The sequence below is a fragment of the Hyperolius riggenbachi genome, chromosome 9 (genome assembly GCF_040937935.1).
Source record: "Hyperolius riggenbachi isolate aHypRig1 chromosome 9, aHypRig1.pri, whole genome shotgun sequence".
In the NCBI taxonomy this organism is placed as follows: domain Eukaryota; kingdom Metazoa; phylum Chordata; class Amphibia; order Anura; family Hyperoliidae; genus Hyperolius; species Hyperolius riggenbachi.
The window spans coordinates 210,950,604-210,972,530 of NC_090654.1; the positions used below are offsets into that span (position 1 = coordinate 210,950,604).

Consider the following 21,927-nt stretch of genomic DNA (forward strand, 5'->3'; position numbering starts at 1 on the left):
TTGGAATTAGGAGCGCTTCTTCTCGAGCAACCTGGCTCAAGTGAACTCTGCTGTCCGCCTCCATCATGATCCCCCTCAACTTCCTCTCTACAATCTGTAGCACCTGTCTTGTTGGGAGCGTGTCGCTGTGTAGTGTCCAGTGCCGAAAATGGCAGCGCTCATATCAGCTCTCAGGCTGCTCCTCCAGTCCCACTCTTTTCTGTTCCTGCTATCAGTGTATGTTTTTTGCTATGTTTGTATTACGTTAACTGTATGTTTTTTTTTTGCTATGTTTGTATTACGTTAACTGTATGTGCATGCTGGTATGCGCTCTGTTTTTGCTTTTTATTTTGCTTTTAGTGCTTATATGTATGTACCATGCTGAACTGTATACGACGCTCTGCTAAATTGTACGCACAAGCTGCAATGTTGTCCTATGTATGCTTGTCCCATGTCTACGTATGTACCATGCTTAACCGTGCTATTTCTTGTTTCTCATCAACGACCCTGTATGCGCCAAAACCAATTCCGGGTACAATCCACCGTTGTAATTGGCGAAATAAATTCTGATTCTGAACAAGCATGCAGCAGATCAGGTGTTTCAGACTTTAAAGTCAGATCTGACAAGACTAGCTGCATGCTTGTTTCTGGTGTTATTCAGATACTACTGCAGAGAAATAGACCAGCAGGGCTGCCAGGCAACTGTTATTGATTAAAAGGAAATAAATATGGCAGCCTCCGTATTAAAAAAAATCAATAAAAGTGAGGATCTTATCTGAGTGAGTAATGTGATTATCAAAGTAAAACTAAATGAGATATGATATTTATGTTACGGCCAGAACCCGAAGTGTGGCCACTTCGCGTTCTGCCCAGCCACTTCGGGTTCTGGCCGGCCAATGTGCGAAGTGGCCGCAGCGTAGCGGCCAATGTTAGAAATGTTATGTTTATGCCGTCTCGCTGCGGCCAAATTTATGACAACTTGCTTAATTGAATTAAATATAGCCGGCGGCAATGGGAAGCCGCCGGCTTTCGCACTGCCTCTCTCCTCTTCCCCCCGCCTCCCTCCTCTCCCCGCTTCCCATACAATAAGTAGCAGCCGGCGGGGACACGCGTGTCCCCGAGAGTCGTTCGTCGTGACAGGGGAATCCTGCCGTTCCTGCAGAGCGGGTGCTGGCAGAAGCAATGTCTGCAGCCTCCCCGTTCTGCTGCCCCTGCCGCGACAAACGACTCTCCGGCTGCATGTCCCCGGCTGCTACTTATTGTATGGGAGGCGGGGAGAGGAGAGAGAGGGGGGGGGAGGAGAGAGGCAGTGCGAAAGCCGGCGGCTTCATCTATTACATTGCCGCCGGCTATATTCAATTAAATTAAGCAAGGTTGTCATAAATTTGGCCGCAGCGAGACGGCGTAAACATAACATTTCTAACATTGGCCGCTGCGCTGCGGCCACTTCGCACATTGGCCGGCCAGAACCCGAAGTGGCTGGCCAGAACGCGAAGTGGCCACACTACGGGTTCTGGCTGTAACATTTACATGCAATGGTTACTCCCAACAATTGCTGTACTATGACCTGGGAAAGATTTTTGTTCTACATAGATAACATTACTTTGGGATAAGAATAGGCAGGATAATTATAAGAAGTTAGGAGACAGGTTTTACTGAAGTTATTTTAGGCTATGGTTCCATTGTACTGTAACTTTGTTGACTGACAGGCACCATGTCTGATCCAGTATCACGGTGTGAAGGTTTTGAAGCACTGTGCTCAAGGAATTGTGTTGAGGAAGTCCTTAAGCTGGCCACTAACGGTCCAATTTCTAGCGAAAAATCGTTCGAGCGATCAGAAATTCTGATCGGATTGGTTGTAAATAATCTCCATTGGTGGACACAATCGATTATGAACGAGTGAAAAAAATGTCGCCCGAATGAATTTTCGTCGAACGAAAATTTGGATTTTCTTGGTGGTCGTGATAGATAGGAAGCAATGATTGGTTAGTTGATGGTGTAGTGAACGATTTTTCGTCCAATCAGAATTTCTGATCGCTCGAACGATTTTTCGCTAGAAATTGGACCGTTAGTGGCCACCTTTAGAAGGCTTTGTTGGCAAAGTTGTTGCTTGCACTCCATCATCTCACTGTTCAGATTGCAAGAGTGACTTTTCTAGGGAGGTTGCAGCTTGGGCAATACAGCAATAGTACGACTGTATTAAAGGAAAAAGACAGTGTCTGTGCTCCTGACCAGGTACTTTAAAAGTGATTTACTTGATACTGGCTAACCTAGGAGCTTATGCAAAGAATAAAATCACATGTTGCACTGACAGCCTACTTGGGACTAGAAAAATGTGGTTAGTTTAAATGAGCTACAAATATAGTACTTCTGGGATTTGTGAATACATATTTTCTAAAAGCTTCAATTTTTCTAAGTTAATGAATTTAGCAAAACAAAAAAAAAAGTTAGTCACCTAAGCTGATCATGATTATGATTCCTGAATACATGAAGAAATTATTTAAAGCAAATATGTACTTAAAGTTTAAATAAATGTGACTCTGCATATGCTGTGTGTCACCTGTAATCTCAAAGCGTTAACTGTCAGAGAAAAGCAGTTTCTTATCACAGCTTTCTTTGTACAGGGAAAACATCAGCCCACCCTGATGGATTTAGTGTAAACAGGACATTGCTGTAAAAACTAATTTGCTCCTAACTTCAGTATGTGAATTGCACGTATGTTAATCTGACATCTGTCTATTCAATCTGCGGTTTTATTGATTAATTCTTGTCTCTGGTGCAAGGTGTACTTTATAACATAAAGCACATCATCTCGCCATTTCCACAGTCCTCTATACAATTCCTTAAGCACAAGCATTCTATAAAGTACACTGGATAAAAAAAAAAGTCCTCATATGGTAAAAAATATTTTGTATAGGGCGCAATGCAACACCAATGAAAGTCTATGGGACATTTCATACCTGGTGCAGCGCAATGCGATCTGCCATAAGTGCCCGATTTAATGCAAAAGCAACAGCATGTTGTCCGACAACCCGCGTGGCGACCGGAAGTCATGTAAATCTATGGTGACGCAGGGTTGGTTTTTTTGTTTTTGTTTTTTCTGCATTCGCGTTTCAGTGCACATGTGCGGAAGCGTATTTTTTTCAATACACTTCCATGCAATTCCAATTTTGCCCACGGGAAGTGAGCACTAGACAGCCTCACTTCGTGCTTGGCTTACAGCTAGAAAGAAAATAACCGCACACTTATGTCAGTGCTATATAAATCCTCTATAATAAAACCCCTGTGTCCCTGCATGTTCCCGTCTCTGTGTCCTTGAGTCCGTGCTCTTTGCTACTGCGCATTTGTGCAGCATGGACCCGCACAGCCGTTGAGACAGGAGGACATGCCAGTGAGCCGTGCCGGCATGTGCGCAAGTGGACGGCGGTGGGCGTATGCGCAGTTTAAAAGAGACCCAGAGCCCCTTTTTAAACGGGCTTGGGTCTACTAGTACGAAAGTCTGATTTTTGCTTTTGTTCCCACACCTTCAGCAATTCACCCTCCGCATCACTATATGCAAGAACACACTGCACGGTAATCTGCTGCTCAAATGGAGGTGATCATCTAGACAGTGCTTGGGTCTCTCTCCTGGCTTCTTCATATGAACTACTTCCTGTAAGTCTGCCATGAGCACATCCAACCCAGTGAAAGTAGCAGTCCTGCAGCCAGAGTGGTGAGTGCCACCTTTTGCATCCATCCCCTCACAGAGTGCCATGGCTTTTTATTTTACTTCCTGGTTAAAATATTGAACTTCTCCAGGATAATGTGAAGCCAGCCTAACGGCACTTTCAATGTAAAGAATTGGCCCATTTTTCCAAGCCACTTTATATTCCTAAAAACAAAGGAAGTAAATTATCTGGAAAACCTCACTAGTGATGGTCATGTCTAGAACTCATGGAGAAGCAGGTGATCAGTTTGGTCAGGTGATAGGTATGTAAGTCCCTGATTTGCTAGTCATGATCATGTGCAGGATGTGATCACGGCAAATCAGAGCTGATCAAATAAATCACATGCTTCTACATGAGTTCTCCTAGACATGACCATCACTATACCTCACCAGACTATAACATAGGGGATTCTTCTATGTGAAGCCAAATCCAAATAATACCACAAAAATGCTGTGCTGAAATGTCAAAATACAAAAGGTCATAGATAAAGAATAAACTTTTAGTTACTGGTCATATACAAGAAAAGGCCTCTATACTGGAAGTGACCTCTCATCAGGTTAACTATTGATATTGATGACCTATATGGATACCATAGCACACACTCTATGATATGTTAAGACATTTGATGTAATGTCGATCTGAGTGCTGGTCCTAGTTTTGTTCTGCTAGAAGCGGTAGAAAGTGATGGGATCACCTGAGCACCACATTGTAGGTGATAAGGGCGCATCAAGGGACATCATCACTTTCTGCAGTAAATAAACACAATGGCCTCAATTCACGGAGTTTTATCGAACACTTTTTCAAACGTTTGATAATTTACCTTATGGATAAAATCTAATTTTGAATTCACTAAGGCGTTATAGATTTATCAAATGTTTTATTGATAAAACGTTCAATAAGTCTTTAACACTTTAGTGAATTCTAAATTATATTTTACCCATGAGGTAAATGATCAAACGTTCGATAAAATGTTTGATAAAGCTTAGTGAATTGAGGCCAAAAAGCAGCCCTGTCAGAGTCATTGCTATTTTCTCAATGCAGATATACATCTCCTCATCCAACATGACAGACAGACAGTTCCAAAGGCAGGCATGTGAATTGCCCATTTCTTTGAAGTAGATAAAACCCATTATGCCTCATTTTATATTATGTCTGGACAAGCATCGGTCAGGTGGCGAGTTCCAGTATAAGCAGCGTAAAGGATAATATTCCATGTACGAAAGAAGACACACAGACATAAAAAGAGGTCTGGCACAAGGAACTCTCGCAGCAGAGAATTATAGATGAACAGCCTTATAAGTGCAAGCATCTCCCTATGCAGAGGACCACCTGCAATTCTATACTCCAGAAATATAGCTAGCTATCCCCTGCAGCTGTATTCAGCTCAGCTTCTCAATAGCGTATTCTTGAATACAAAACAAAACTGCCCACCTCTATCAACCAGGTGAAAACATAGGGGCTCATTTCCACATGAAATAACTTTCCTTTTGGTCTTAAACATAATGGATCCAAAGAAAAATTTACATACGAAAACTTTGGAGTGTTCTGTCTGCATAAGAAGATATGAGCAAAGATTACTAGCAAAGAAGAAAACAAAGCACAACATATACAAAATAAATCAATAAATCAGCAAACCATTCAAGACAGTTTAGAGTGCAATTTTACTTGAATGGGTAAAGTTTAATGTCAAATGATACATGACAGGAAAGCTTGCCAACAAGAATCCCAGTGTAAGGGCCCATACACACTGGGGCAAAACTGTAAAAAAAAATTGCAAAAACCCTGAAAAAAACCCCTGCCGCAAAAGGCTAGAGATTTTGCTAGCATTTTGCGATCCCCAGTGTGAACCTGGGGTGTCTATTAGGTGACAAAAGTTTGCAACCTTCACATTGATCTAATCAGAACATAGCATGTTTTTTTTCAATCATATTGCATAAAGAAAGAGTTAGAGATACAGAGAAAGAAAACAAGGCAGCTTAAAAGTCAATAAATTATGGCTGGGTATCTGCATTGCTGTTCAGCATCCACAGTGCAAATCATCTAGTTAGTAGACCAGTGTTCCCCAACCCTGTCCTCAAGGCCAACCAACAGTGCATGTTTTGTGGAAATCCACAGAGGAAGTTAATCAGCTCTGCTGAGATTACCTCACCTGTGAATGTTTGTGGTTTTCAGCAAACATGTACTATTGGTGGGGGATAGGGCTGGGGAACTATTTAGTAGTCAATTGATCAAGCAATCCAACCCAGATTTACTGTATAGCTTATGTTCTCCAAAATTAGCAAACCACCAACATTGGCACCAGGAACAAATGTTATCATATGCAGTGTAAAATGGGCCTATGTATTAAAAAAGTGGTGATCTGAATTCCAGAAAAATATAATTGCAACATGCATAGCCCCTTGAATCGATGAGCAGAAGGCCCCTTCACTTGCACTGAAAGGGTGAAAACCATTAGTTCCAAAACTATTTTATCTCTCTTCTCAACTGGTAAAGTGCCGATAACAACAAAAGGGGCAAAAAAAGTCTTTACAACAACCACTACAGCTCTCCCTTATTTCCTATAAGGTTTGTATCATTAAATTGTCATTCCTCATTGGCCCCCATAAAGTTGTGATTGACCTCTGTCTGTCACTTTAGACATGTGGCTAGCAGCACACAAATGCTGACAAATAATGGTCTTTTAAAAAGTAGAAAGCTGATCAAGTTATTTCAGGAAATTATGTTTTTCTGGTGATCACCCTTATTCACCCCTCAAGTCAAGCTCCCTTGTGAGCAGAATGTTGCGTCTGTGTTCTTTCCTGTGAAAAGGAATAGGGCAATTAAAGTGAACCAGAGATGAAGCACCCTCATGTATTTTACCATATAGATCAGTGGGAACATTAGAGAAAACACCTGCCATGCTTTCGGTTTCATTCTGCACTGCACAGCTTGTTTTTTATAAGACCTGATAAAATCCCCGACTGAGCATTCAGTCTGGCTTTGCTTCAATGACTCAGCTATAATGATTCTTGAGCAGAGCCAGCAGGGGGCAAGCTTGGACTTGAAAAGACATGAGAGAACACAGACTGATCTATAAATATTCCTGAACAAAGCCAGACTGAATGCTCAGTTGGGGATTTTATCAGGGCTGATTAGAAGCAAGCTGTGCAGTGCAGAATGAAACAGAAAGCAAGGTGGGTGTTTTCTCTAATGTAACCACTGATATATATGGTAAAACACATGAGGGTGCTTTGTCTCTGGTTCCCTTTAAAGTGAACCCAAGTAAAAGAAACCTGCTGTCCACTGCATTTTTATGTTTTTGTGCTCCATGCCTATTTTAATTCATGCGTCTGACCGATATGGCTGAGAGGACATACCTCTCTATTTTCATGTTTCTAAGTATAAATGAGATTTGCTGCTTAGTACCACTGAATGTTTGGAACGTTAGAAGATTTACTTCTTTCTTCTTTTATATAATTTATTTAGAAACTTGCCTTTACATTTTCAGAAAACCCAGTGATAGAGAAGCAAAAAGTCAAAGACATTCTATATTCCAAAGTTTACAATCAGAAAAAAGCAACACAAATAATATAAAATGATGGTGGTGTACAATCACCCTTCTAATCTATCTGAACCTTATGTTTCACATTTTCTTGTGGCTTACAGTGCCTATATTTCTTATTTTATTTTCAAATCAGCACAGTAAAAATGATAGCAGTAGTTACTTAAAAAGAAATTACAATACTCAATGTTTTCCGCAAGTTTAAAACTGTTGAAGCTAAATATTGTAAAAAAAAAGAAAAATTAGAGCTTCCTGCTGAGCAAAGTTTAAGGAAAGCTAAACATATTTCACATATGCTTACTTATAAGAATACAAATACTGGTAAGCATCTCCATCCGACCATTTAATAAAGCCAGAGGTATAAGAGAAAAAAAGCCTAGACTACACAAAAGAAAATGTTCAGTAAGCAAGGCTTTAATGTCACTCATCATATTTGTGCAGGCAAATAATTACCAAGTACATTTTCCTTTAAAAATAATGTGCTCCTGAAATGATGAGAAAAGATAAAAATTGCTACATGTAGTTCTAAAGGTGCGTACACACATGCGACTATAGTCGTTTGTAACGATCGTTCCCCGATCTTTACCAACGACGATCGTTACAAAAAACGAACCACCGACTATTAAGGCAAACGACGAACGAGCCAAATCGCTACAAAAGAAAGTTCTGTCTCGGCGGATTTTAACCAACGACGATCGTTTGCAAAAGTAGTACATCGTTGGAAACGATCGTTCGTACTAGGCTTGACATGCGCATTTCACTATTTCTTCGTGAAACTTCTCTTTTTTATGCGCAGGCGCAATAGTTGCTTTTTTGTGATGTAACGTTCGTTCTAACGATCAGATCGTTACACACCTTTTAAAACTAACTTTACTTAGGTCGTTCTTTCATCAATTAAAAGTTCGTTCGTCGTTCTTAACGAACGATCGTTGTCGCATGTGTGTACGTAGCATAAGGCTACTTATACTCTGCCTGTGTTTGCGGTCTATTTTTTGCACTGCATAGGTTATCTGAATGCAAATGAAGTCAAAAGCAGTCACAGCTTTCCAGAAGAGAAAATAAAGGCAAATTAGTTTTATCCTGGTTAGAAAACACACCTTAAAACAAAAGAGTGCTCAAAAGATAAAATGTTCTTTATTTCTTTTTGTTGGTAGCGGAATGAAGCAGATTGTATGTCACACTGAAATGGCTGATGTGCAGAGTGAAATTTGAACATCCCATTTGAAAACAGGAATGAGACTGCAGAAAGGTCCTAAATACTATTGCTACTTAACATAAAATTGACTCATAAGCTCTTCTTCGGGGCACAGGTATTTCTCCACCCCCATCCTCCTTGCCAATGGGGCAGTGGCCATATTTTTGAATACTGCCAAAGCTCTTTGAAAATCTCTGCCTGCCTGGCCGCGGCCCGCTCTTGGCAGCCACCAATAAAGCTGCAGCTGCCGAGCTGGGGATGGGTCACAGCCACGCAGGTAGGCATAGCAAGAACCTCAGCTGAGAATTTGAAAAAAATTGTCAGGGTCATTCTTTATGAGGAGGAGGGATTCTTCATCTGCCTGGAGGGAGACAAGGCAGGTAAGTATTCATCCCGCAACATCTCCCCCGCCCCCCCCCCCCCCCCCATCATCATCATCATCATTATTTAGACAGAGACTGTCCCGGCAGGCTCTGTCATTTTTGCTTTAGGTACTCTGTAACCTGGCATAAGGGAAGCAAATACATCCAGTAATTTTCCTAACGGTGTACTCCACAGATTAGGATAACGTGCCCTTTATTGCTTGAACCTGCAGAGAAAGATTTTCTATCACCTCTTTCAATGTTATTTGAACACAATCTGTTACAGGAAAGATGAAGAGGTTTAATATTTGAAATCTATTTTCTGCACTGTTGTTAGAGACACAACGTTGGCCCCAGAGTGAATGATTAAATGTCATCTAAGGGATTGATAATACACTCCAAATAAGGATATTTCAATGTGCTGCGCAGATTCCCGAAACTAAATATCTGCTTAAAAATGTAAACCCTTTTTTCATATTACTGCAATTTTTATATCAAATGACAAACAGATTTAAAACCCAAGTATCAGTGTTAAATGCTTGTTTTAAAGTAAACACTGAGGAATTTTTATTTTTTTTATTCACGTTTTACAATCAAGAGATTTTATTGGTTAGTTAATAAGAATATCTTGCTTAATTGAGATCCCTGCAGTTTGATGGTATTGGCATACTAGCCACCAGAGGAAAGATAATGCATGACATTTAAAGGATATGTTTCTCATAATGAATGTAGATAATTTTATCTTTGCTCTATACTTTGTGTGCCGGGTGATTTTATTTATTAAGAAGGTCTAGGTCTTTCATTGCACAGCTGAGGACTGATTAGTGAGAGCGAGCAGCTTCTCTCAAGTATTCTCCTGATGCTCCACACTGACCTCTTACTTGATCTGGCCACCAGACACAATTATTGCTAACACTTAGCTAGGCTAGCAAGTCTACAACACAACTTGTTTATTTCAGTTTTTAGGTGCTGGCTATGCATCATTAAACTGTATACACATTTATTTATTTGGCCCAGAGGAAAGGCGATAGACCTTTCTTGTACTGCCAGTGCTGGCTTGCCTTATTCAGGTGATAAAACTCAAAAAGGAACTAGTCGCTGAAATACAAAAAACTTCCCCAGCATACCACCAGCCCCCTGCTGCTGCACTGTTCTCCATGGACCCTCAATTTGCCTAAGAAGATCTCGCAACACACCTGGGAAGGATCGCTATTCTGTTTGAATGTGGTAAGGTGTTCCAAAGAGTAGGAGCAGCATGGCCATAGGCTCCGATTACAAAAAGGCCCCTCAAAATACTAAGGCCACGTTTACAGTGCTGCACTGCAGTACGGCATAATGACTGCTTAGTAATGTGGGTTGCAGCAAAATGGTGTGCAGCAAGGTTATGCACTGCATGCAGTGCGTTACCACAAAACACGCCTGTAAACATACTTTTCATTGGCTGTATGCTTCACTGTTTACAAGACAATGTGCACATAAAATGCAGTGCTGCTTTTCTAACCCATTACGGTTCCTGCCGTGGCAGGGAACACAACGGCTACTGTGAACTTGCCTAAAGATCCACACAAGTGTCATTCCCCTCATAAGTGGATTCACTCTAGGCTAACCTACTCAAAGCTGATGAAGAATTCATCCTCCATATTCCTGAAATTTCAGGTGTCCTTTAAAGTGGTCTGAAAGTCAGCATTTCTACTTTGCTCCAATAGATTCCTCACAGCTTGAAAGCTACTATCCCAGAGTTCTTTTTTTTTTTTTTTAGCAGCACATCACTGAAATGGTTAAACAAAAGCACTTTGTCCTGCTATTCAGCTTCATTTCGCATCCAAACTGGAGATAACAGTATCTTTGTTTGCATTACAATGTTGATACATTTGTGTAAACACAGTGTAACAAGTGAAAATGAGCGCTCTGTGCTTCGAGGCCCACAAACAGCTCAGAACAGCTAATTAGATGTTCATATATAATAAAAAGCAGTTTGAATAAAATGCAATGGCAGGTTTCAGGGCAAGATGAACTACACCACAGGACTTGACGCCTTTCAGCGCTAGGCGGTCGGGAAGGGGTTAAAGTAAACCTGAGATGCAAACATCACAAGGATTTATACTTACCTGGGGCTTCCTCCAGAACCCTATAGTCCATGAGCTCCCTCTGTGTCTATTCTTTCCCGTCCATTCTCCTTTTCTATGCCCCAGTAGTTGGGGACTACTGCCTCTTTAGTCGTGTCCCCATGTGCGGGAGCCTTCTGTGCCTGCACAGTTAGTTAAGGCTTGTAACTGCGCAGGCAAATAACACTCCTGGCCATAGGTGCACAACAAAGGAGGCACATGGTTAGAGCTGTGCGTGCACTGCAGTCCCCCTCCCACTGGCTCAGTCGGAAACTTTACTGATGTCTGCCAGTGGAGGAACAGGCAGGACCAAAAGGACACCAAGGGACCCCATGAACTACAGGGGGCTGAAGAAAGCCCCATGTAAGTATAAACCCATGTGGTGTTGTCATCTTAGGTACACTTTAATCAAAGCAGAAGAGTAAATATCCATAAGAAATTAATGGGAAGATGAAAGATCTGAAACAAATAGACAAATAAAAAAAATGGTTATGGAAATGTTCCCTGTGAATCTTGACAGACATAACACTTACTGCTTTATAAATATCTCAGGAGGATTTTACAAAAGAGTAGCACATAGCCTCTACTTGCAAAATATGTGCAATCTGCTTAATTAAATATCATTTCTATTATAAGCCGTGTGCATGCGAAAGGAAAATGTGTAACTGCCCACAATTGCTAAATAAAGGGCACAGCGCGGAAAAGCCCCATGCAACTTTTATAATCGCCGTTTCTGCTGTGCCTTCAAAGTAAAGATGTGAAGGGAAATCAGCAGAGGGACATGCCACAATGTAGCAAATTCTTCTCACTTTCTGACAGTTCAGGCCAGGTGTTCTTAGCCCTGGCCTCAGGCCTAATGAGCAGTGCATATCTTGTGACTCTCTAGATTCAGCACAATGAGATCCAGCTGCTTCATTCAGTCAATGGTTCCGTTCAACCACTCCTGCTCTGGAGAGAAATACACAAAATATGCGCGGGGAAGGCTCGGAAAACCTTTATTTAGATACTTGGAGATTGTGGAGGTCCACATTTTCCAAATCTTATTTGTATTATTGTATTATGTTTCTATTGTGTGCTACCGGTTTGTCCTTCCTTCCCTCTCCATGTAACAGTACGTGCCACTTGGTTTATAGCCCAAGACCTTGCCTTATCACTCCTTGAAATGGTGCTGTAATGAATTATCCAGGATTGTTAAAGGTGCCATGAGTGTGTGTGTGTGTGTGTGTGTGTGTGTGTGTGTGTGTGTGTGTGTGTGTGTGTGTGTGTGTGTGTGTGTGAGTGTGAGTGTGAGTGTGAGTGTGAGAGAGAGAGAGAGAGAGAGAGAGAAAGATAGAGAGAGAGAGAGAGAAGAGAGAGAGAGAGAGAGAGAGAGAGAGAGAGAGAGAGAGAGAGGAGAAAGATAGAGAGAGAGAGAGAGAGAGAGAGAGAGAGAGAGAGAGAGAGAGAGAGAGAGAGAGAGAGAGAGAAAGATAGAGAGAAAGATAGAGAGAGAGAGAGAGAGAGAGAGAGAGAGAGAGAGAGAGAGAGAGAGAGAGAGAGAGAGAGAGAGAGAGTGTGTGTGTGTGTGTGTGTGTGTGTGTGTGTGTGTGTGTGTGTGTGTGTTAGATGAGACTGCTGGTTACTTGAGTTCTGGGTAACAGGGACTTTATTGTATATAGGGAGAGTAATGCATATCTACCTTGTAAAATAAATTATTAAGCTGTGGCTCCTTCACTTAGGTCCAGGACTGCTGCCAGTGCATCCTAGAGATCCATACAAGCATAATTCCCCTCCCTAGTGGTTCCACTCTTAGCTGGCCTACTCTCCTCGCCCTTACCCTTACATGATGCCTCACCCCACCTTAGTGATTGGGGCAGAAGAAATGCACATGGCCTGGCAGCTTCAGATCATGCCACATGCAAAAACACCATCACAGGGATAGAATGCGACGGTGCCCTGAAGATAACCGGTTGGTAAAAAAGCAGCAGAGCATCAGGTAAGGCTACTCAGATGCATCCTTACTGTCCCTAAGGAAAGTACAAGTAGCTTATAACTATGCAGCTTTAATTATCCACAACGACTGAACTGTTTGTATACAGGTTTGGCAAATACTGTATTAGGTAATGATTGTACATTGAGCACTAACCAGCTAGGATATTATTTCCTCTGCTCTGTGCTACTCCTAGTGAATAAAGTGATTAGCAACAACAACATCATCATCATAACAGGACAGAGCATGTTTCCATAAACACTGACATGCATATTCACATGCAGATCACTAAACACAAGGCTGTGGGCCAATTTTATCTCAGTGTCTTTTGCACAGGATCCATCCTGCATCCCTAATATAAAAATTTATTTTGAGATTGTGTGACCACCAACTAAAAGGTAGTACCATCTATTATAGGGTGCTTAAATAGTATTATGTAACAGTTCGCTCACTTTACATGATTTACAAGGCCACCATTGCGAACATTGTAAACATTAAAGAGGAACTGTAACCAAAATAACAATGAATACAATTGCTTAATTTTTTTTTACAATATTAATCTATAAATGATTTAGTCAGCGTTTGCCCATTGTAAAATCTCCTCCCCCTGATTTACTTTCTGAAATGTATGCCAGGCGGCAACATCTTTAGTACTGGCATATGATCTCTGCAGAATGTTCATGTACTGAGAGTTCTAAAGCCAGTATAAAATCATAGCTGACCTCCCAGAATGCTCTGGGGGAGAGAATTTCACATAATAAACTGCTTAGTTTAAGCTTCAGTGGAAGGGCGGGGATACTTACCAATCTACAGCAATATATAGTTATAGGAAGTGTTTCTGTTACTGTAAGCAGGATATTTAAAGAGTAACTGTTAGGCATAAAATCAAAAATCATTCTCTATTTTTATATGGTAAACAAATAATAAGGAAGCTAACAAGGCAATCCAAAGTTAAAAATCACTCTTAATTTTCTTCTCAATAGGATATCATTTACTAGGTCCCCTGGCTCTTATTTGGTACATCTGCCGCAAAAGAGAAGTTGCAGTGCATGCATTTTTTTTCTTCTTTACTTTCCTCCCCTTTTCCCCTCAGACATAACTAAAGTAGCCTGATTGGCTGAAGTTTCTTTCACTCCCATTTTCCCCTCCCACCCTTTTCCACTCGGATTGCCAATATTTCTTATGCTGAGAAGCTGAGAAAGTGACTCAGCTGAAATCCGATCCATACAAATAAACCAGGTCTGCAAACTTGCAATGATTTGCGATGATGCACTTCTTACTGCAGAGCTGTGTGGGAGCTTCTAAAGACTGGGAGGAGGGCGAGCAATGCATACACAATCAGAAAGAGGAGAGGAAACAGAGTAAGGGATGAAATGACATCAGGATTGGCTTCAGACAGAGGGATTCTAAAATGGAAACTGACAAACAAAATTTGCTTTATTTACGATATAAAACGTACTGAAATCAAAACATGGACAGTGCAATGCGTATGTTATGTAAGTAGAGAAAGTATTTATCTACATATACATGTGTGTTTTTCTGAGATAGTATGGCTAACAGCTCTTCTTTAACGTAAAAGTGAAGATCCTGAATAATTGACTGCATTTATTACATGGGGTTACAGTTCCATTGTAAAATGCATATGCATAAAATGTGCATTTCTCCCAGAATAAAATGGATTACAGATTCCTCTCTTGCTGTCACTTATAGTGGGTAGTACAAATATGACAGATCTAACAAGTGTTAAACTAGTTAATCTCCTCATGGAGGTTTCTCTGTGTTTATTTATTTTCAAAAGCACTTTCTGAACGTCAGTTGCTCAGTTCAAGTGCCAAAATAGCGTGCAAGCAAGTAGGCAGGCTGGCTAGCATATCTGCACAGGTCATTTTTCGAGAAAGCTTTTCTAAAGTAAAAAGGAAATACTGAGAATCCCCCGTGAGGAAATGGACTAGTCCAAAACCTGAAACATCTTTCAGATTATGTCTGCCTACTGTAAGCAACAGCAACATTAGAGAAAATGAATTAATTTTTACTCTAGAAGAAATATACTTGGTATGCCTGTATTTTAAATTTTACAATTTTTTGTGATTGCGGATTTTTGAAAGAGCACCACCAGATTACAAGATGGCTTTGTGGTGTTCATACATGAACACCATTACAGTACATTTCAAACTAGTCCACTTACATCTGGTACCCCAGGTGAGGCTTCAGTCTTTTATAATATTTTATAAAGGAATGTGTTCAGCTGTCTGGTGTAGGACACAAAGCAAGAGATAACATGCAGAGTTATCGCTGCGTCTCGCTTTGTGCATGCAGGTTAATAGAATGTATGACAGAGACGACTTTTCCTATAATAGTCCTAATTCCTGATGTTAAATGCTGACAAATGAATGACGCAGAATCATTCTAAAAACAGCCATTAAATTACTGTCAAATTATCCTCCAAGAGATCCCAGAGACTGCTGATATCAGATTAATGATAAAATATACGTTTAATTATTTCTTTGCCCTCATGAGTCTTTTCAGATAACGGGGTTTCCTAAAGATTGTGGCTGCCAGACATGGTTCACTACTCAAAGCTCAGAAAGACTCCTTCAATCATGCAAATCTTCCAAAACCCATTATGCAAATCACATAACATAATGTCACTACCTCTGTTCCATTCATTCCTAATTACAATTTTTAAAGGATGATTAAATTCCTGAGATATCCTGAATCCAGAGACACTGTACGCTTGAAAGCATCACATTTTCCTGAACAGGTGCATAGGAAAGAATACAACTGGAGAAGCACACTGATGAACAAGATTCATCAATAAAATAAAGATTTTGCTATCTGCTCTGGAATTTTGACATTCTGATCAAACTAGAAGTGTTGAAGTTCAGGTCTACAAAATTGAAAATAACTTACGTGGAAGTTCATGCCATTTTATTTACCAAACCAGAAATCTGCTCACATAATCTAAAGTAAAGTGACAAGAAAAACATGGAGCCTGAGACATTTCATTAAACCCCCTTGTTAGTTAGCAAGTTACAGTACAGCCTTAAAGTACACCTGAGATAGGGGCTTAAGAAAAAAATATACATACCTGGGGCTTCCTCCAGCTCCCTCCAGGCTTATTGCTCCCACGCCATTCTCCTCCGCCTCCTCATTCGTCTGCAATTAGCCCTGGAAAGTCTTTCGGTCCGAGCCAACTACACATGCATGGTCCAGTACTACTGCACAGACGCAGAACGAAACGGGGAGTGTGCGTGGCCGTACTGTGCTTGTGCGTACTGGCCCCAGCTGGATGAAAACCGGGCCAGCTGCAGATGTATGAGGAGATGGAGGAGGACAGCATGGGAGAGATAAGCCTGGAGGGGACTGGAGGAAGTCCCAGGTATGTATATTTTTTTCCCCATCTCAGGTACTTTCGTATACCTGAATTGAAGAAAAAAAAATGTTACATACCTCATTAGTAGGAAGCCTCTGTATGGTCCAGAGGCTTCCTGGATCTTCTTGCAGGTCCTGCCAAGTAGAATAAAGGTTCTACTTGGCAGGACCTGCAAGAAGATCTAGGAAGCCACAGCCTGTCATCTGCTCCTGCCAGAAGACAGACGGCCACCATGCTCAGATGCTACATGTTGCTTTTTTTTACGGATGATAACTCCACACAATGTCAACCACTGACATGCGTGGAGTTTAAAATACTGCCACTCAGCTGCATTAAATGGGAGCTGAAAGGCATTCATGGCTGGCAGACAGAGGCTGAAACTCAGTCTACTAAATTCTATCATACTTTACAAACAAAGGAGACAGATGAACATATTAGAATATTATTGCATAATAGATATAGTAAGATTATTGAACACGTATCATAATAAAAATAACAGCATGGTTTAAAAACTGAACTGGTTGTGTGATTAACATGTAAGGGCTGGGACCCCCAGCAGAGCTTTCAGGCAAGAGCTGGAGCTGCTGGGAGATTGCAGATGTCGGTCCTGCAGCATTTTTAAAGTGATTGCGGTCTAATACAAAGCATAGGATTGCTGCAAAAATTAATTTACAAACATTGTACAACATCAATTTTGCAGCAATTTTACTAGCCACAAACTAAAAACAAAACGCAACCTTTGGTTACTGTAGTACAGAGCATAGCAAAAGAACAGCTATGCTAGTTACATGCAGCCCAATAACCTTGCCCATGCACTTTAACTAAACTGATTACAGTAGAAACAATTGCCAGAACAGTCATGCCTAGGGTACACATTACCAAAATAAGCATAATCATACATTAGTGGTTGCTAATTCAGAAGTTTACCCATTTAGCTAGATCACTGCAACCTAAAGTACAAAACAAATTGTTTATATGATAACGTATGGCCTGCTTTAAGCCCAATCTACTCGATACGATTCTTTGCACGATTCAATTACGATTCTACTTACGATCCGATTAAATCCGACATGTCCGATCGGGATTCAATTCAATTTGATTTGCCATTGCAAAACAATGGCAAATCGAATTTAATTGAATCGAATCCTGAACGGACATGTTGGAGTTAATCGGATTGTAAATAGAACCATTTGGCACTAATAGTGTTTCTAACACAAAACAGCAATTCAGATGGATGTAAAAGACTCTCCTATTAGGCCCGGTTCACATTAGCGGTGGCTATCCGGAATAGCCGTGCCGGAGCCGCACCGCATGCTGGCCGGACGAAACGGACGCACGGCATAGCAATGTAAGTCTATGCCAGGGTTCACATGTGTCCGTTTCGTCCGGACCGGAGCCGGACCGGATCCGGACTCCGGTGTCCGTTCCAACATGCGCTATTTTTTGGTCCGGCTCCTCCGGCAGCCGTATCCGGGGCGGAGCCGGACTGCACCATCCGGCCAATGGAAACCAATGAGAACCGGAGAGCGCACAACACACTGGCAAAAAATCCGGATGTTCTACCCCACTTCCTATGAGGATTGTTGCGGCGATATTGTATCGGGGACACATGGGCAACCATTTTGGAGTGGAGCAGCACGAGCTGGAGATGTTGGCAGCATGTTGGAGGTGGAGGTGAGTGCTAAACAGCGGAGGGCCTGATTCCACAGGTCCCCCTTCTGCTGACCTCCCAGACCCCAACATTTTTTTTTGTTTTTATACAGGTTGTTATCTCTTTAAGAATCCGGATCCGGACCGCAACCGTGTTCATACCGCACGGAAACCGTATGCAACCAGACCGGATCCGGACAGGAACCGTACGGTTCAGGTCCGATCCGGCTCCGGTGCGGTCCGGACATCCGGTGCGGTTTTTGCAAAACCGCAAGTGTGAACCGGGCCTTACACAGAAAGGCACATTTTAGGATTTAGTGTGACAGGGCAACTCCTCATTATAGAAGAAATGTATAATTTGCTTCCAGTAGGCAAGAATAATAGAGCAGTTGTTCATCAGGTAATGGAAAGTAAAGTCCACTATAGAATCCCTCTAGTGTTTGAAATATTTGAGTCAATTTGGGGTCATGGGTCAGGGTCATGCATGCCTGAAGAAGGATGTATAAATCTGCTATCCTTTCCCTGACACCTAGGACCTTAGGAGACATAGAGGCTTCCTCCTAATCCGCTAAATCTAGCGATGGGATATACTGTAGTCATCTAAGACATGTTCTCCACATTACAAGAAGCTACATGCTGCAGTAGAGCCATTTAATACAGCTACTTTAATGTTGATAAAAGACTCTCTTTCTATACTTCAAGGGCTGGCAATACACCAAATGACGGGACCTCGCAGGTTCCCTACAGCTAACCTAGAGGAAATAACAAAAATTCAAGCTAATTTCTGCTTGCAGTTTTATATTTCCTCAGAACCCATTTCTTTGCCTCAGCTAGATGAATGGTTGACCCAGATAACTCTACCTTCTGTAAATAGTGAACAAATGATAGCATTAGATTCTCCTACTACCACAAAAGAAGTCGCATAGGTTATAATAAAAATAAATAAAAAAAAAGTTAAAATTTACCAAATACCCTGACTAAGAAGGATTTCCAGTAATCAGAATCAGAATCAAGTTTAATGGCCAAGTACAGGGGTTGTACCTGGAATTATTCTTGGCACAGACAGGCTCGAGTAGTGCGAAAGACAAGTTATGCAGATATGCAGTATTGTACAAGTTATACAGATATACAGTATTGAGGACAAACAGATATACAGTAAGTAGAGTAATTTAAAGTAGGGAGGGCATTGGAGTAGTTTTAATGACTCTAGACTAGTTGGGGTGATGTAACATGGGTGGGCTAACTACCCAGGTGTGAGCGCTGGAGCATGGGAGTGCAATGTGGAGGGTAAGTTGAGGAGATCAATGGCTTGGGGAAAGAAGGTGTTCCTGTGTCTAGTGGTCCTGGTGGGTAAGGACCTGTAGCGGCGGCCTAAAGGGAGAAGACTGAAGTAGCGGTTTCCAGGGTGGGTGGGGTCGCCTGCTATCCTAGCGGCCCCCGAGCGCAGTCTGGACGAGTAGAGAAGGTTGAGTGGTGGGAGGGGAGTGCCGATGATCCTTTCTGCAGACTTTATGACTCTTTGTAGCTTGTACCTGTCCTTCGCAGAGGCCCCTGCATACCACACGATGATGGAAGAGCCAAGTATTGACTCAATGGCTGCAGAGTAGAAGCAGGTCATAATGTCTGGCGCCATTCCAAACTTTTTCAGCTGTCGTAGGAAAAACAGGCGTTGTTGTGCTTTCTTCTGGATCATTATGGTATTTTCCTCCCACTTTAGGTTGCTGGATATGGTGGTGCCTAGGAAACGCGCATGCGGGACCCTGACAACCTCAGTGTCTTCGATGTGTACCGGGAGGAGTTCGGAACGGCCTTTTCTGAAGTCAATGATCAGTTCTGCGGTTTTGGCTGTGTTCAGTACAAGCTTGTTTGTCTTGCACCAGTTGCAGATATTCGTAATCTGTTGGCGATAGGCTCGTTCATCGCTCTCATCTATGAGACCAAGGATGGTGGTGTCATCTGCAAACTTGATGACCTGGACCGAGTTGCTTGTTGAGGTGCAGAAGTTTGTGTACAGCGAGAACAGAATTGGGGACAGGACACAGCCCTGGGGTGCACCCGTGTAACATATTCTTTTAAAAACATCTATGTGTCTGTTCTGATATCTTACAGAATTATACTTTAATGAACTCTTAAAGGGTCCTATTTGAATTTTTCCCTGCATAGGTGTTTGATCTAAGAAAAGACAAATGCCTTGTGTTACCTTAAAGCAGGTATGTCAAACCAGTCCTACGAGGGCTGTTTTTGACACAGCTCAAATTAATTGATGGGTCTGAATCAGGAAAGGTGTGGTCCATCAGGTAGAACACATTCCTCTCTTTCTCAGTCCATCCTAAACACTGGCATGGATCTGGAGTTCGACACATGTGCCTTAAAGGATACCAGATGTGAATTAGGCTAGAGAAAGGGGTGGAGCAGGCATAAACTGTTACCTGCCCTGATGCCTACTGCTACCTCCCATTCTCCTCTCTGCCCCTCGCAGGCTACCTAAATGCCTCTCCAGCAGCCTCTTCCGGGTCACTGGAGTCAGGCACTACTGCGCAGACGATGGCTGTGAGCGTCCCATAGTGCGCGCCCATGGCGGGAAGCGCACAGCGCATGCGTATGATGCCATGCACATGACGTAGTGATGTTACAAGCATGGGCAGAGTGCTCCCGGCCACAGGTGCTCGTTGTAGGACTGAAGTCGGGGCGGAGCTCCGCCCCCCGAGCAGGAGATGCGCGCGCAGCCTGCGCGTGATCTCCTGCAAAGTGCAGCCCCAGGATTTGATGCCAATTGGCGTTAGGCGGTCCTGGGGCTGCCACCGAGGTCACGCCCTTTGGCATGAGGCGGTCTTAAAGTAGTTAAGCAATGCCAGGTGCCTGGCTATCCTGCTGATCCTCTGCCTCTAATTCTGTTAGCCATGGACCCTGAACAAGAATATTCAGATCAAGTGTCTCTGGCATTATTGTCAGACCTGAAAAGATTAACTGCATGTTTGTGTCAGGTGTGTGATAGACACTACTGCAGCCAAATAGATCAGCAGGGCTGCCAGGCAACAGGTATTATTTAAAAGGTGATCAATATGGCAGCCTCCATATTCTTCTCAATTCCGTTGTCCTTTAATCAAATGTATTTTTAACCCCTTCTGAACCGGATGGCTTTGGCGGCTTTAAGACCAGAGCCGTCTGTGCCCTTTTTAGCACTGCCATTGCTGTGATTGGCTCACAGCAATCAACGGGTCAGAAGCCAATGAAATCGACTCCTGACTGATACGCAGAAGCTCTGCTGTCAGAGCGAGCGGGTGCAGCGACGCAACCGGCGGTGGGAACAGTGAGAGCAACCGTGTGGCGGGGATGATTGAAATGTACACCCTGGCAGGAATAGCAGGAAGTAAAAACTGTATAAGCAGACAGAGGCGCCAAAAGGATAAAATATTCTAAAACGTTTAAAATAAGAGGAAGCAGAGGTGGATTTACCTCCTCCAAGCAGACTCACACACACACACACACACACACACACACACACACACACACACACACACACACACACACACACACACACACACACACACACACACACACACACACACACACACACACACACACACACACACACACACACACACACACGTGTTGTGTACATTCAAAACAACAAAAATGTATTTATATACTCCAGAAAGTGAAAGTGCAACGAGTTTCGCGGGCATCTCCTGCTTCATCAGGCAATAGAAACTGAGCATAAAACTCAAATAGATCTGGTGCAAAGCTCAGCGCCTAAAAAGGGCACAGATTTCCATCATCATGGTCCGGAAGAGGTTAAGAAAACTTTAAAAAAAACAATTAAGATGATATAAAATACCCCCAGTACAAGTAATTTTTTAAAAACTATTCTCTCCCTTCCAAATATTTCATGATACTCAAAGATACCATCAAAAGTCAGCTGTTATTTTTGCACTAGCAGTACTGCCGCCAGCCCACATTATTTAATAAGATGTAAAGGTCTCTGGTTATGAATGCAAACTGTTTGATGATATAGTACATTTTTGTGCTGATGATGTTATTCTGAC

At 42.1% G+C, this 21,927-nt stretch overlaps 1 protein-coding gene across 2 annotated transcripts in view; it reads left to right on the top strand.

Annotated features, from left to right (window-relative positions):
* Positions 1-21,927, top strand: part of CHRM5 (cholinergic receptor muscarinic 5) — a 299,063-nt gene that overhangs the window by 23,806 nt on the left and 253,330 nt on the right. Inside the window, exon 1 of one of the 2 annotated variants that reach the window (XM_068253943.1) lies at positions 12,737-12,864. The exons of the other annotated variant lie outside the window; for it this stretch is intronic. The gene's annotated coding sequence lies outside the window, so the exon portion shown is untranslated. Of the gene's footprint in view, positions 1-12,736; positions 12,865-21,927 lie in introns of those variants that run through there. 2 annotated transcript variants of the gene reach the window in all.